Raw genomic sequence first — 16,360 nt, 5'->3', positions numbered from 1 at the left:
TAAACGGAAATGGGTAGGCATGTATCCACATCTGAAAGAAGGAAGTCTATTAAAATTTCGCAGAAATCTCGTAAGAGTGGCGCTAGTAGCTTTAACTACACGCGCTAACGGACGTGAGTGTTCGTTACCTTTCAGATTGGACGTAGTGAGTTGAATTTAGTCAAGAATGCCTTTAAGGCGACAAAGACGGCATTATCAACATCTGAGTTTGAATGAGGTCGTGAGGGCTACCAGAAGCTGGATGTTCCTTCCGCGATACTGCAGAAAGATGCGACAAGAAAGTACCTCCTGTACATGATTGCTGGCAGCGGTGGTCACGAGAATGTACTGTCGTACGAAGAACGGGCTCCGGACGGCCATGTGACACTACCCATGAAGAAGACCATCGTGTTCGGTGTATCGCCTTTGGCTGTATCTGTAGCAGCAATCCGAGCAGCACTTGGCACCTCAGTGACACTACGAAATGTTACAAATCGGTTAATTCAAGGACAGCTCCGAGCCAGAAGCCCTGTAGCGTGCAATCTACTGACCCCAAACCAACGCTGTTTGCGACTTCACTGGTGTCAGGCACGAGTCATGAGAGGGCATGGAGAGGTCTGTTGTGTTTTCTGATGAAAGCTAGTCCTGCCTCATTGCCAATAATGGGCGTATGTTGGTTAAGAGGTGGCCAGCTAACGGCTTGCAACCAACCTGTCTGTTAGCTAGACATACTGCACCTACATCTGGAATTATGGTCTGGGGTGTAATTTCGTATGGCAGCAGAAGCACTCTCGTGGTTAGCCCATGCACCCTAACTGCAAATTTGCAAGTCAGTCTTATGATTCGACCTGTTGACCTACCGTTCATGAACAGCATTCCAGAGGATGTTTTCCAACAAGATATCGCTTGCCCACATACCACTGTTGTAGCCCATCATGCTCTACAGACTGTCGACATGTTGCCACACCTGTCTCCAATCGAGCAAATATGGGACATCATTGGACGACAACTCCAACGTCTTTCACAACCACCGCTAACCGTCCCTGTATTGACCGACCACGTGCAACAGGCAAGGAACGCCATCCCATAAACTGACATCCGGCATCTGTTCAACACACACGTTTGCGTGCTTGCATTCAACACTCTTACCGTTACACCCATTATTAATGTACCAGCTGTTCATATTTCGAATGGCTGACCTCGCTCTTATATTAACCTGTGATATTGCAATGTTAATCACATATGTCACCTAGACAAATGTAATCCCGAAATTTCATTACTCTACATTAATTATTTTTTGTGTTGCGGTTTTTTTTTCGTCGTGTATAAGGGGCTCACGTGTTTCACCAGCACAGCAACACTAAGCTATTGGAAAGAATAAAGGGGGCCCAGGAAACGGCGACAAATCTCTGACCGCAGTTACACAGGGTGCAAGATTTAGTACATACAGCTGCCACCTCTGGCAGCAGCAATGTCTCATCGAGTCAACGGAGCTTCGACGACATATTCGGGTACGATTTGATACGTTCAGTATTGCCTAGTAAGACCCCTATAACCACTGCAAAGTATCACATTCAAATGTGTGTCGATGTACAGTATGTGTAAAGATAGACTATTTTCTGTCTACCGCCACCAGAGGGTGGTGTTGCTTCCCATAGGTGGCGCATTGCAGCAGCAATAATTCCAGCTTGCGAGTACACTGTTGGACATCGATAAGACGACATGTAAGCAGACAAGCAAGGGCAACGGTGGACAGTGTGGTTCCTCTGGAGGGAAGAAGTAACTGCTTCAGACATCCACGAGACGTTAGCAGCCATATGTCGTGAAACAACATCAAGTCGCAGGTCCGTGTTTCGCTGAGTACCAGGGTACAGAGACGGCCGGGACTGTGCTGAAATACGAAAAAGCGCCGGGCTTCCAGCAACTGCACGCAAACCAATCAATGCCCAGTGTATCAATGAGTTGCTAATGGAACACAAGCAAATCACTTTTGACGAACTAAAATCACTTTTGACGAACTAAAATCACTTTTGACGAACTAAAATCACTTTTGACGAACTAAAATCACTTTTGACGAACTAAAGAGGGCCATATCCATGAGGATCTGAGGATGACGAAGGTGCACGCACATTGTGCCTCATTCCCTCACCACTGCGCAGAAACAGAAGCGTGTGGAGAGTGCCAACAGTTGGTGCAACAGTACAGTGCAGATCTAGTGCAGTTCTTGTATTTTGTCTACGTCGACGAGTCACGGTTCTTCCACGAAACTCCAGAGAAGAAATGTCAGTCTACCGAGTGGAGGCATACTGGGAGCCCTCGTCCCATGAAATAGCGTCTGGGGCTATTCGTGGTAAAACAAATAGTGTCTGTGTTTTGGGATCAGGAAGGGATACTGTTGGTGGATTGGCTCGTTCCCAATACTGCCGTCAACAGTGATACGTACTGCAGTCACTGAACAAACTCCGCTGACGCATTCAACAACGGCCACGAAAAACTTGGCGGTGGCGTTCTGCTCCAACACGACAATGTGCGGTCACGCGCCAGCCGCCAGACCACTTCCACCTTGCGTACACTTGATGCAAAGAAAGAGGTCAAGCGGGGTAAGAAGTTCACTACAATGGCAAATTTCACGCAGTTGTCCAGCAATGCCGCCAGCATATACCCGAAAAATGGTTCGCTATGCAAATACGAAAGCTGCTAGAACAATGTAAAAAGTGCATAGACATTAGCGAGGAATATCTGTAATATAATTTGTATTCGTTTATTCAATAAATGGTTCCTGTGAACACACACAAAAAAAAATTGTAATGTCGGTCATTTTGAACGCCCCAAGTACATTCTATGCCACTCCAACTATGTCAGAATTGATCAATGGCTCGGCAACCTATGATCAAATGTTTTCGATAGGTCAGATCTGTAGAACGTTCTGGATACGGCAATAGTCGAACACCCTCTGTATTCTGGTAGGACAATATATCTACATCTAAATGATTACTCTACAGTCCGCAACTAAGTGCCTGGTAAAGAGTACATAGAACCACCATCAAGCTACTTCTCTATCGCTTCACTCTCGCAAAGTACGCCGGAAAAATGAACATTTAAATCTTTCCCTAAGAACTTTGATTTCTCATATTTTATTATTATGATCATTTTTCCCTAACAAAACATTTTCACACTGGGTATAAACTTGGCGATCAAAATTTCATGAGAAGGTCCTGCTGCAGCAAAAAACACCTTTGTTTTAATGACTGCCATCCCAATGCGTGTATCATATCCGTGGCACCCTCTCCCTTATTTCCCGATAATACAAAACGAACTGCTCGTCTTTGAACTTTTTCGATGTCCTCCAATCCTATCTGAAGCGGATCCCACACAGCACGGCAATACTCTAGCAGAGGACGAACAATCGCAATGAAGGCAGTCTCTTTAGAGACCTGTTACATTTTCAAGGTGTTCTGCCAATAAATCACAGTCTTTGGTTTGCTTTCCTCATAACATTATCGATGTGACCGTTCCAATTTAAGTTATTCGTAATTGTAATCCCTAAGTATTTAGTTGAGTTTACAGCCTTTGCGTGATTTTTCGTATAACCTAATTTAGTGCATTCCTTTTCGTAAACATATGGATGACTTCACACTATTCTTTATTAGAGTCAATTACCACTTTTGCATCATACTGATATCTTACCTAACTCATTCTGCAATTGGTTTTGATCATCTGATGAGTTTGCTAGAGCGCAAAAGACAGTATCATCTTCAAACAATCAGAGAGGGCTGTTCAGATTTTTCCTAAATCGTTTATGTGCATCAGGAACAGTAGAGGGCCTATAACATTTCCTGGACAACGCCAGAATTTACTTCTGTTTTACTCGATGACTTTCCGTCAATTATTACGAAGTGTGAACTTCCTGACAGGAAATCACGAATCTAGTCGCACAGCTGAGACGATACTTCACAGGCACGCAATTTGAATGGAAGTAATTTGTCAGGAACGATGCAAAAGTCTTCTAGAAATCAAGAAATATGGAATCAATTTGACATAAAAGGCAGGGCAAAAGGTGGCTTTGTCTCTTCTTCTTGAATGAAAACGTTACGGAGACTTCGCAGGCAGGACACAATCACTGGCCTTAACGCGGAGAAATGTAGCGCTTGCTGTCCAAATTACCGGCTATGCGAACCACAGATGATCCATGTTGTGCACCTCATAGCACACCACACCATCACGTCAGGGGCCGCACCCGCACGACAATGACGAAAGTAGTCTGGCAACGTTCATTCTCCTAGGAGCCGCCTCAAACGGGTACATCCATGGTGATGCTGAAACCGGACTCGTCTAAAAGACGACTTCTATTTCCAGAGTTATCGCTGGGCGCACCACTGTCGTTGGACATACCACTGCTGGTGTACCTCTGCTGCCGCGTCAAGTGAAGCCATAACTGTGATTCCCGTGCAGACAGCCCGCGGTTTTTTTTTCTTTTTTTTTAATGTCTTCGCACTGTCGGTGTGGACTTTTGACTGGTCTTGCTGCATACAAGCCCATCCCACATACCATGGTAAATGACGTGGCTAGGCGTACCTACCCGGCTGACCAAATAATATGCATGGGCTGGGGGGGGGGGGGGGAGCTAGTTGTATGGGGCCGTTATAAACCAGCAAATCGGTGATTATAGCCATCCTGAACCCACTAATTCTATATGCCTTTGACAGTCGTGGTATCCCGACCAAGGCGAGAAGCAACTTCGTTAAAACGATAAAACGCAGTCTCGATAGGTCACGACACTGCCGCTGCTGTCTAATACTGATACGTAGTGGCAGACACGTCTCCTAGTTACAAGGAATATGCAACCAATATTCAAATGCGATTTCTGAATGAGTAGCCAGCTGGGTGATAATTCCTTATACAGGGTGTTACAAAAAGGTACAGCCAAACTTTCAGGAAACATTCCTCACACACAAAGAAAGAAAATATGTTATGTGGACATGTGTCCGGAAAGGCTTACTTTCCATGTTAGAGCTCATTTTATTACTTCTCTTCAAATCACATTAATCATGGAATGGAAACACACAGCAACAGAACGCACCAGCGTGACTTCAAACACTTTGTTACAGGAAATGTTCAAAATGTCCTCCGTTAGCGAGGATACATGCAGCCACTCTCCGTCGCATAGAATCCCTGATGCGCTGATGCAGCCCTGGAGAATGGCGTATTGTATCACAGCCGTCCACAATACGAGCACGAAGAGTCTCTACATTTGGTACCGGGGTTGCATAGACAAGAGCTTTCAAGTGACCCCATAAATGAAAGTCAAGATGGTTGAGGTCAGGAGAGCGTGGAGGCCATGGAATTGGTCCGCCTCTACCAATCCATCGGTCACCGAATCTGTTGTTGAGAAGCATACGAACACTTCGACTGAAATGTGCAGGAGCTCCATCGTGCATGAACCACATGTTGTGTCATAGTTTTAAAGGCACATGTTCTAGCAGCACAGGTAGAGTATCCCGTATGAAATCATGATAACGTGCTCCATTGAGCGTAGGTGGACGAAACTAAAATGAGCTCTAACATGGAAATTAAGCGTTTCCGGACACATGTCCACATAACATCTTTTCTTTATTTGTGTGTGAGGAATGTTTCCTGAAAGTTTGGCCGTACCTTTTTGTAACACCATGTATATAGAATGTAGGTAGCGCAACGCCTAGCTACTTTGTTCGATTATGCTGAAATGTCCAACATTTGATAAAGGATATCTTGTTATACACCATAAGCTGCACTTCAAATTTGAATTTCCAAGCATGTAGTACCCTTCAAACCAATATAATGTTTGTAGCATCCCGCCTTCTGATGTTAAAATTTTAGTAGCCTGTAGTGTAGATCCTATGGTTTGCAGCTCAACGTTTTGTCGAATCGGAGTCAACATAATCTCCAAACCTATAAATCTCATATTGACAGCATCTCGTTAATACTGTCTCTTTCTACGACCACTCACAGCCTCTCATCATCAAAAGTTTAACAAGTTGTCGTTGGAGGCACTGAAAAACAAATAAATAAATGAATAAATAAAAGCAACATTAGACATTGTCCTACACTGAGAACTATATGGATTTTAGTCCATTCAAACTGTGTCCTTACCTCCTCACAGACTGTTAACACATACACGACAGTCACTTGATCTCGGCCAATCCACATTTTTACGAGTGGGAAAAAGGAAACTAAAATATATATGGCACCTATTAAACGATGGGCCACTGTCCCAAAGAAAGTGTGACCCTACGTCATAAGATATTCCTAAATGGAGGGGAGTCAGGACAACTGTGTAAATAGACGGAAAAACAACGTGTGAATTCCTGGACTACTTGGCAGTCCCCGATTCAACAATTAAATGAAGATAGATCAGCATCGTGACACCTACATCAAGTAACTGAATTCACACGTCAGGTAGATGACAAGGTCATTAGACATCGACAGCAATTTAGGATTTTAAATAGACAGGCCAGAAAATTAATCACGTCTTTTTCGAAGGGCATTCACCCAGCGTTATTTCATAATAACAAAAAAGTCTACATCAGGAACAGGAAGGCCAAACGGATATTTGAAGCTAAATCCTCCAGAATGCGATTGCGCAACATCGGTCAGTTTCAATTTCTTGTACTAAAAGTGACTATATCTGAGCAAATTTCGTGCTACTGTTGAGGTTAACCAAGGAAAAATCTTGTTCTTCAATAAAATTGAATTTACATTTCTTTTGTCACAACAGGTGCCCGGATTTAAAAAATAGTCCGTGTGGACTTCCAATGTAACACTAAAATCACTCAAGTTGCATTAGGAGTAAAGATGTCTTCAATGTAGAAGCCTATTTGGATTGTTTGAAGTTCGCCACGAGCTGGTAAACACGCTACTGACATGTAATAATTTTGAAGAAGTGACGCAACGAGACTTAAGTAGGGAAGAGAACAAAATAGCATTCTTACCCATTCAATAATTCTTTCGAAAGTATTAGGGGAAAAAAAGTTACAGCATTCAAAAGATGTAAAATAAGGTTATAGGGGTTGTATTTACAATAACCTAGGAACGGTGTCTTTCGAAATGACTACCATCAAAGGACCAATCAACTTCTTAACGGGGCTTTCAACATCTAAGGAAAATGTGACATCGAGTCTACATTTCTTAGCAAACATATAAAAACAGTAAACAAGCACTTTGACAAGCTTCGCTAGCGCGAGAGGTTAACAAAAGCATACGCTGGATTTAGGACGCCACACTTTTACCAAATGATTGACAATTTATTCACAGCTAGCTGTTACCTGTGGCTGCGCTCGCATATCAGTAGTTTTGTTATGGTGAGTGAATAAGCTATTGTACACGCAATAATGTCAGCTGTCCTGACATATCCGTGTGTTCCAGTAAGCATACCTATTGATTCTACGCGCAACTCGCCGAAGTGGCGTAAAATCAAAAAATTTGCACCCGGCGAACGGTCTACCCGACTGGAGGTTCTAATCACGCAACCTATTGATGTCCTCTTACACCACCGAGTGTCTTGATTTCAATAATACATTTAATTTCTTCTACTTATTTAGCTCTTTTTTCCTTGAACCTTTAATACTGAGCCACAGCTTTATGACCAACTGGTTAATGGCGTGTTAATCCGCATCTGGAACGCTATACTGCAGCGATTCTGCCAGGCGTGGATTCGACAAGTCATTGGTAGATTTCTGGAGATAAACGGTACCAGATTCTATGCACAGATTAAGCAATTCCGGTAAATTACGGGCTGGAGGTTTGTGGGCCTGGAACTAGCGGCTGATAGCGTCCTTGTGTGTTTCATCGGATTCATATCAGGGGAATTTGGCGGCTAAGACATCAACGTGAGTTCACCATCATGCTCCTCAAACCACAGTAGCTCTATTCAGGCCTCCTGACGGATATTTATGTTACTGGAAGATGCCATCACCGCCGAGGAGGACATCGAACATGAAATAATGTAGATGACCCGTAACATTGTTCACGGAGTCCACAGCTTTGATGGTGCCTGCGGTTATTTCCAAGGTTCCGTGGAAGCCCAGGTGAATGTCCTTCATAGCATAACACAACCCCCATCGGCCGGCGGCCGAGGCATGGTGCACGTTTCGAGCAGTTGTTTGTGGATGACAACTTATCTCGATAAGACCATCGACCTAATGTTAAATAGAAACGTGATTCACTCGACCGGGCATCACGTTTCCACTGATCCACGGTCCAATTTCGATGATCCCGTCACCGCTGCATTCAGAATTGACGACGTCGTTGCGTCAATATGCGAACACTTAAGGCTCATCTACTGCGGAGCCCCAATGTTCAGCAACGTGCGCTCAACCGTGAGGTCCGAAACTCCAGCGTCTGCACCAGCACTGCACTCTACCATCATCAGATCTGCCACAGACCGTCGCATATCCTTTTTTTACAGAATGGGCGAGCTTCCAACCTCCACGTTTGTGATGATGCGTAGACGTCCATCTTCTTGTTGCCTATTCGTGGTTTCACCGTCCTTCAACCAATTTTCATAGAGGCTCACGATAGCCGACCAGCTTCGCCGTTTCCAAGAAACTCTTTCCCATGTGACGGGCCATAACAATCTTCCCTTTGTCAAAGTCGCTTATGTGAGTGGATTTCACCATTTGTACCTCGCATCGTCTCTAGAATGATTCCCCTTTCGTTTCCGCTCCACTTACATATTTTCCGTACTGCGCCACATGTCAGCAATGCTATCAGTCGGTATTCAGTCTCGCGATGGATAGTGGTCATGAGGTTCTGGCACATCAGCATATGACTCACAGATGCTACTGTTTAGTTCGTCTTCCGGCTCTAGCAATCTCTCTCGTTCCGTCATGAAGTAATTGTAGCTTTACGTACCGTAATACTGTACCTTAACAAACATTTTCTACATATTCGACAGTAATTCATATATTACCTCATTGAAATAAATAATAAATAAATTATTTGCTACTCCTACATTTTGTGTGACTCCTTGTGAAACAATGTTAACCTTTCACTAAGCACTAGAGAAGTATGGAAAACAGTTCCTTCTGAAGTGTTTTTACGCTTCGCTTACCGTAAAAGTTCTGAATAGAGTATTGTAAGTTTCCAGTATTGATTATAAAGATTACAGTACACAAACAGTTTAGATGTCGGTTTGTTTGCTCTTACATCTTTTATTTTTCAGCTATTTTCCGTTCGACACAGATATTGGCAGAGGGAAAGCTCTAGTTTGAAGGGAAAACCCATAACCAGTCGTAATAGCAGTTTTGGATAAAAACCAATAAGATTAACGAAGACTTCTCCGCTCGCAAAATTGCTCAATACTTTGTCCATCACAAATAACTTCCTTTTTCACAATAAAAAAGGTTGCTTTTATTAAAAGGAAAGAAAAGCAAGATGAGATTTTACTTCCTGTCGATGACGAGGTCACTAGAGACGGAAAAAAGTTCAGATCGGGGGAAGAATGGGGAAGGAAATCTATCATAACCGATGCATTAAGCGATTTCGAAAAACGCAGAAAACCTAAATCTGTATCACCGGGCGAACATCTGAACCGCCGTCGTGCAGTGCTGAGCAGTAACCACCGCCCGACCTCAATTGCTATAACATACGAATAAGAAAATTAATAAGACTCATCTCGTGATTGTTATATAAATTTTGCAGTGTAAAGGCTCAAGAAGGTGCTGCACAGTCAAGTAACACTACAAACTAGTCACTGGTGTCGAATGGTGAGAGACCCAAGTAGGCCTTTTATTGACATGGTGCCACTTAAAGACGTTGCTGCTGTCAGGCAGATACAGTCATCAAAACTGTGTAAATTTTCCGAGGAATCCATGTCGCCCAATGAAAAGTTTAGATACAGTCGTTAGGAGACTGAAATAACTTTAGACTTACACCTATTTTCACTTTCAGATATTTGTGAGTCAATCAGGTCACTACACAAAAACTTACAATCTGAAGAACGTGGGAAATGCCATTTAAGAACTCCTAGATATAATGGAAATTCTTGCATATACTGCAGAATAAAATTCTGTTGTCAGTTGCATACTTATTTTTATTTCGCTTTACTGGTTTCGACAGATTAATCTGTATCTTCAGAAGCTTAATACTGGTTTAACAGATGTCAATACCTTCTTCATGGAAGCGTAATGCAATGACATGTCCAGAAATGTATAATTATAGGCGATAATTATAAACACAGACCGATAATTTACAGAAAATTTATCACATATACATACATGTGATACATTTACTGTAAATTGTCAACCTATAGTTATAATTATCACATACAACACGTACATTTTTGCAAATTTCATGGCAATTCGTTCCTGTGGAGAAGATTTTGACATCTGCTAAACCAATATCAAGCTTCTGAAGACGACAGATTAATCTGTCGAAACCAGCAAAGCGAGATAATAACAAACTCACGACTGAATTCTACTCTAACGCATATACCATACTACAATCACTGAGAAAATGAACGCTATGAATAAAATCGCAAATTCTTATGTACGACCAGCAAAGTGAGATGATAAACTGACGACTGAATTTTACTCTGACACACATATCATACTACAGTCGCCGAGAAATGACAGCTATGAATAAAATCGCAAATTCTTATATACGACTGATTTCAGAATGAATGACAGTCGTTTACTGAATATAGCTCCTTAATACGTAGCTTTTATCCTAACTACTACTCCGTGTTGATCCAGTTTAATACAGGTACTGTACTCAATATTTTGAAACTTAACTTTGAGGGCGAATGTCCTTCCTGTCGCCGTAGTCTTCAGTTGCGTCGCCTGTGCAACCTTTCTATGAACCGTGTAAACTTTGTTCTGTGTGTGATCGTATTTTAATTTTGTAGATCGTATTTTCTGAGGCGGAAAAGGGGGACCGGCCCAGCATTTGCCTAAACGAGCATGGGAAACTGCCAACACCCCCCCCCCCCCCCCCCCCCCCCCCCGCGCCGGCTGGCCAGGAAAGGACAGCGGTCACGACCGTTATAATCCGCCGCGCGGATTCGATCAGAATCTGAAACACCTTCCAGTCTCGCAAACCGGGCGCTGCTTATTATTCTATACGAACAGGTCGTAACTTTCATACTGACGTATTAACTTGTCCCATTTTAAGTAAATTTCCGACTTGTTTTGAAAAAATGAAAAAAAAAACGCAACACTGCAACACTAGGCGTAGATTTGGCCGTGGGAACCAGGAATGGAGCCTTGCTCTCCTTCGAGCAGTTATACTTTTTATTTTTTTTTTTCCTCGTTCAAATCTTTGGCTCGGAACTACCGATACGATATGTGAAGGCAACCAACTTACAGACAAAACTGCGTGACCGATACCAGATAATGCATCTGTTGGTCTTCTAAGTTGGAAAGCCAGTTATTACCTTCCAGCGACCCCTGTGTGGCAACAATGACAGCCAACATTACATACGTTATCAATAACTTCGTACAGCAACGGGAAGTAACAGTCAAACCGTCGGCGTTCACATTACACTTGTTGACTTAATCGCAAGCAATCTAGTATGAATTCGAAATATGTTCCCACTGCGGAAAAGCATCGCAGTTTAGCACAAAAGTATCGCAGTTTAGCACAACGTAGCTCTCTGGAGCATCGATTCAATCCATATACTCTTTTTCTTTTTTTTTTTTAAAAAAGTCTTTATGGCCAATTACTTCTAAATGTACATTCTGGTCATCTGCGATCAGACAACATGATCATTTGGTTGCAGACTAAGCGAGTATCTAAAGCGAGGAAAGAACAGGGATCTGGAACTGTGTGAATCACTACTACTACTACTACTACTACTATTTTTTAACTGACGTTCGTAGCCAGAAAGCTCACATCTCAGGCTTTCGTAACAAGTCAGTTTACTTCTATTTGTCGTTAGGGAGTTAGTCAGTACCCTCGCTCTCTACTTCCCAAGATCTGTTCAGTGCTAAATATCCGTGCAGTTCAGCGTGACGTTGCTGGCGAACACAATTCCACGTAAGCGCCTGTCTGCTATATTCAAATTCATATAGCGAAGTTCAGTAGTGGATATACCAATGTTAACATAGGTAATATCTGAGCTATGGTTCTCTTACAGTATTGCATCTGACATGAAGTTGTAATTACTCCGTAGTCAGGTAAAAGTTATATTTAGTATAAGGCACTAGGATTTGGGGTCATATATCGCAGCTAATAATGCACCATTTTTCAACAAATGTGAATAATTAATAAAACGTAAGGGAAGCTGTCCCCAAAGTAGAAGTTGCCATAAGTTCAAATGGCTCTAAGCACTATGGGACTTAACATCTGAGGTCATCAGTCCCCTAGACTTAGAACCTAACTAACCTAAGGACATCACACACATCCATGCCCGAGGCTGGATTCGAACCTGCGACCGTAGCGATCGCGCGGTTCCGGACTGAAATGCCTAGAACCGCTCGGCCAGTTGGCATAAGTAGAACAAATTAAACAGCAATTTAATTTCAGGCAAATTAATAACAGTCGAATATAATTGCGGAGAACTTATGTCGCAACCACCATTTCCATGGTTTTGCAGTGAATTGTGATTGTCCCGTACACGTTAAAGAGGTTAAAGGGTAAGATTATTAACTTTTGTTTGCGTCTGCAAGTGTGTGAGCCGAACGCAAAACATTAAACGTAAATGAACCACAGGATAAAAAGCGGGGTCTATAACTAATGAGCTGAAGAGGTACGCCGTATAAATGTAATTCACTCATGTAGTCTTCATGCTAACACTAGCCTCTACGATGTAACAACACAGTTCTGTACTTAGCTGACGTAATCAGTTCACACACACGCGCGCGCAGTGAGGGAGGGAGGGGGAGAGGAGAGGGAGAGAGAGTAAGGGGGGAGAGGGAGAGGAGGGAGAGGGGGGAGGGAGGGAGGGAGGGAGGGGGAGAGGAGAGGGAGAGAGAGTAAGGAGGGGGGAGAGGGAGAGGAGGGAGAGGGGGAGGGAGGGAGGGAGAGGGGGAGGGAGGGAGTGGGGGCCGGGGGAGGGGGAGGGGGAGAGAGAGAGAGAGAGAGAGAGAGAGAGAGAGAGAGAGAGAGGCTTTTCGCCCACGGCGGTTCTTCGTGTTATTTTAACGGAGTTAATGGTGTCGTTACTATTACGGAGTCGCCAAATTTTCTATTCTCGTTTTGTATACTCATGAGATTCAGATCAGTCTGCTCCGTTAATTGCCCCTTTAAGAACTCTCCTGCTGACCTTCCCAACCGTGCAGATCGTAAATTAAATTTAATTGACTTCAGCTACACGGAACAGCTGTTCGGGGACCACTAAGCAGGAAGGGTAGAGAGCGACCAGGAAAACCAGTAAATAACCGGCCGTCCCTCATGAGACCATCTGGTGGTCCAGCTGATCAGTCACACAGTTCGTAAACGCATGAACCTGTTGAGCTGGTTCAGTTTTTACTTGGGCGCTCACCTCGCAATGGAATGAAATGTATTCGGCGCTAGGATATTACAGACTGATCTCTGATTTTTCCCACGGTTGAATTTTACTTCCACACAAAGTTGCTCCAGACGTACGGACAGGAAAAATTTCATCTCACTGCTAAGACTTTCATTTCAGGGTACTGACAAGCTTCGTCTATTCAGCTAACAGTTCTGCTCAGTTCCGACTAGTCTTGGCCGTCAGGATGCACACTATGTCTTTATTTAGATCAATTTAACAATGTAAAAAAATAAACGTCGCACCTGAGAATCGGCAGCCCAGCTGCGTCGGTGAACGGCCGACACGGGAAGTGTAGGAACGTAGTAATGTACCACTTACTCAACTGCCGCGTTCACACACAGTTCCGTGGCAGCACTTTCCATTTCATTCACGCGGTAACGCCACGTTGTGACATCCTCCGTAACGCGTGGAATACAAACAAGATTAGTTACTTCTTTCTCTATGTCACTGGAAAACATGTAACATTCGGCAACTAAAAAAGATCACTGGCAGCACGGGCATACTGTTAAACGTATCTCCAACATTAGACAGTAGGAATACCGTTTTAGGTGTCTCGTAAAGAGTTTCTTACTACACGTTCAGAAACGGAACGTAATACATCTTTTTCACCACTAGTTCACATACAAGAAGTGCAGAGCTCGACAGTGGACAACCGAATGGTCTTCACTGAATTGAATTTTCATGATAGATTTAGGCTGGTGAATGTGGTAGTTCTGCTTGAGCAGGTTGTAACAATACTCAGAACAGTTATCCAAAAGACTGCCATAAATCATCATTTCGGCATCAAAATCCTAGACATAAAACCTACAGTAGCATTTTATTGGTGATCTGTTTTTAGCAGAAAGGGTGCTATAAGCTGCCCAAGCAGGACAGATACAACAGAGTATTAAAAGCTTGTTCCAACATATAAATAGAATTCTCAGCCACATATGTATTAGCTCACTGAAACAGGGCATTTTTTCCAGATAGACTGAAATACACTATTGTTAAACCATTGCTTAAAAAAGGGGATAGGTTTGATGTTACCAACTATTGCCCAATCTCACTTTGGACAGCTTTATCCAAAATTCTTGAAAAAGTAATGTATTCAAGAGCAGCATCACACATTTGTAAAAATGAAGTACTAGTAATACGTCAATTTGGTTTTCAGAAAGGCTTTTCACTGATCAAAATCACCTACACTGGGACACTGTGAGATCTCTCAAAGGCTTTTGACTGTGTAAATCATGAAATTATTCTAGATAAGCTTAAGTATTGTGGAATGAGTGGGACAGTGTGCAAATGGCTCAATTCATATTTAACTGGAAGAATGCAGACGGGTAAAATTAACAGCAGAGATAGTCTGCATAAATCAGCAGAGTCCTCTAACTGGGGAGGTAACAAGAACGGTGTCCCACATGGTTCAGTCTTGGGTCCCTTATTGTTCTTAATATATATTAATGACTAGCTACTCTATTTCTGAAAGTATTTGTATGGAGTGTAGCCATGTATGGAAGTGAAACCTGGACGGTAAATAGTTTGGACAAGAAGAGAATAGAAGCTTTCGAAATGTGGTGCTACAGAAGAATGCTGAAGATTAGATGGGTAGATCACATAAACAATGAGGAGGTATTGAATAGGATTGGGGAGAAGAGAAGTTTGTGGCACAACTTGACCAGAAGAAGGGTTCGGTTGATAGGACATGTACTGAGGCATCAAGGGATCACCAATTTAGTATTGGAGGGCAGCGTGGAGGGTAAAAATCGTAGGGGGAGACCAAGAGATGAATACACTAAGCAGATTCAGAAGGATGTAGGTTGCAGTAGGTACTGGGAGATGAAGAAGCTTGCACAGGATAGAGTAGCATGGAGAGCTGCATCAAACCAGTCTCAGGACTGAAGACCACAACAACAACAGCCACTCTATATTCATGAAGATGCAAAGCTAGTTCTTTTTGCTGATGATACAAGTGTAGCAATCACACCTAACAAATAAGAATCAGCTGAGGAAATTGTAAATAATGTCTTCCAGAAAATTATTAAATGGCTCTCTGCAAATGGACTCTCATTAAATTTTGAGAAAACACGGTATATACAAGTCTGTTCAATAAATGGCATAAATACCATTGATAAATATAGACTTTGAATGGAAGTCTGTTGCTAAGGCAGAATATTCAAAATGTATCGGTGTGTGCACTGATGAGAAATTGAACTGGAAGATACCCATTGATAATCTGTTGAAACAATTAGGCTCAGCTACCTATGCTATTAGGGTTATCGCAAATTCTGGTGATAAACGTATAAGTAAATTAGCCTACTATGGCTATTTTCATTCACTGCTTTCATATGGCATCATATTTTGGGGTAATTCATCATTATGAGAAAAAATACTCATTGCACAAAAGTGTGTAATCAGAATAATAGCTGGAGCCAACCCAAAATCACCTTGCAGACATTTATTTAAGGAACTGGGGATATTCACAGTACCTTCGCAATACATATATTCACATATGAAAATTGTTATTAATAACCCATCACAGTTCAAAAATAATAGCGAACTGCATAGCAACACCAGAAGAAAGAATGATTTTTCACTATTCTGGATTAAATCCGATTTTGGCACAGAAAGGGATGAATTGTGCTTCCACAAAAATCTTTGGTCATTTGCCAAATAGCATTAAAAGTCTGACAGTTAGCCAACCAACAATTAAAAATATATTAAAAGAATTTCTGAATGACAACTCCTTCTACTCAATAGATGTATTTTTAGATATGAAGTAGTACATATTACACTGTGTAATGAAAACTTATGTTAAACTGACACTTTCCACATCATTACGAAATGTCGCATTCAGGATCTGTGGAAGAAGTATTAACGTAATGTAAGGACAACTGCAACAGATTATAAACTGAG

General features: G+C 42.4%; 2 protein-coding genes across 4 annotated transcripts in view; one reads left to right on the top strand and one right to left on the bottom strand.

Annotated features, from left to right (window-relative positions):
- LOC126161664 (uncharacterized) overlaps nt 1–16,360 on the bottom strand; it is a 496,787-nt gene that overhangs the window by 389,694 nt on the left and 90,733 nt on the right. The gene's annotated exons all lie outside the window — the stretch shown is intronic.
- Nucleotides 1–16,360, top strand: part of LOC126161665 (translation initiation factor IF-2-like) — a 78,669-nt gene that overhangs the window by 37,383 nt on the left and 24,926 nt on the right. The window lies entirely within an intron of this gene.

The sequence above is a fragment of the Schistocerca cancellata genome, chromosome 2 (genome assembly GCF_023864275.1).
Source record: "Schistocerca cancellata isolate TAMUIC-IGC-003103 chromosome 2, iqSchCanc2.1, whole genome shotgun sequence".
Classification (NCBI taxonomy): Eukaryota; Metazoa; Arthropoda; class Insecta; order Orthoptera; family Acrididae; genus Schistocerca; species Schistocerca cancellata.
The sequence above is the reverse complement of the archived record's forward strand: the minus strand, read 5'-3'. Positions and strand labels throughout refer to the sequence as shown.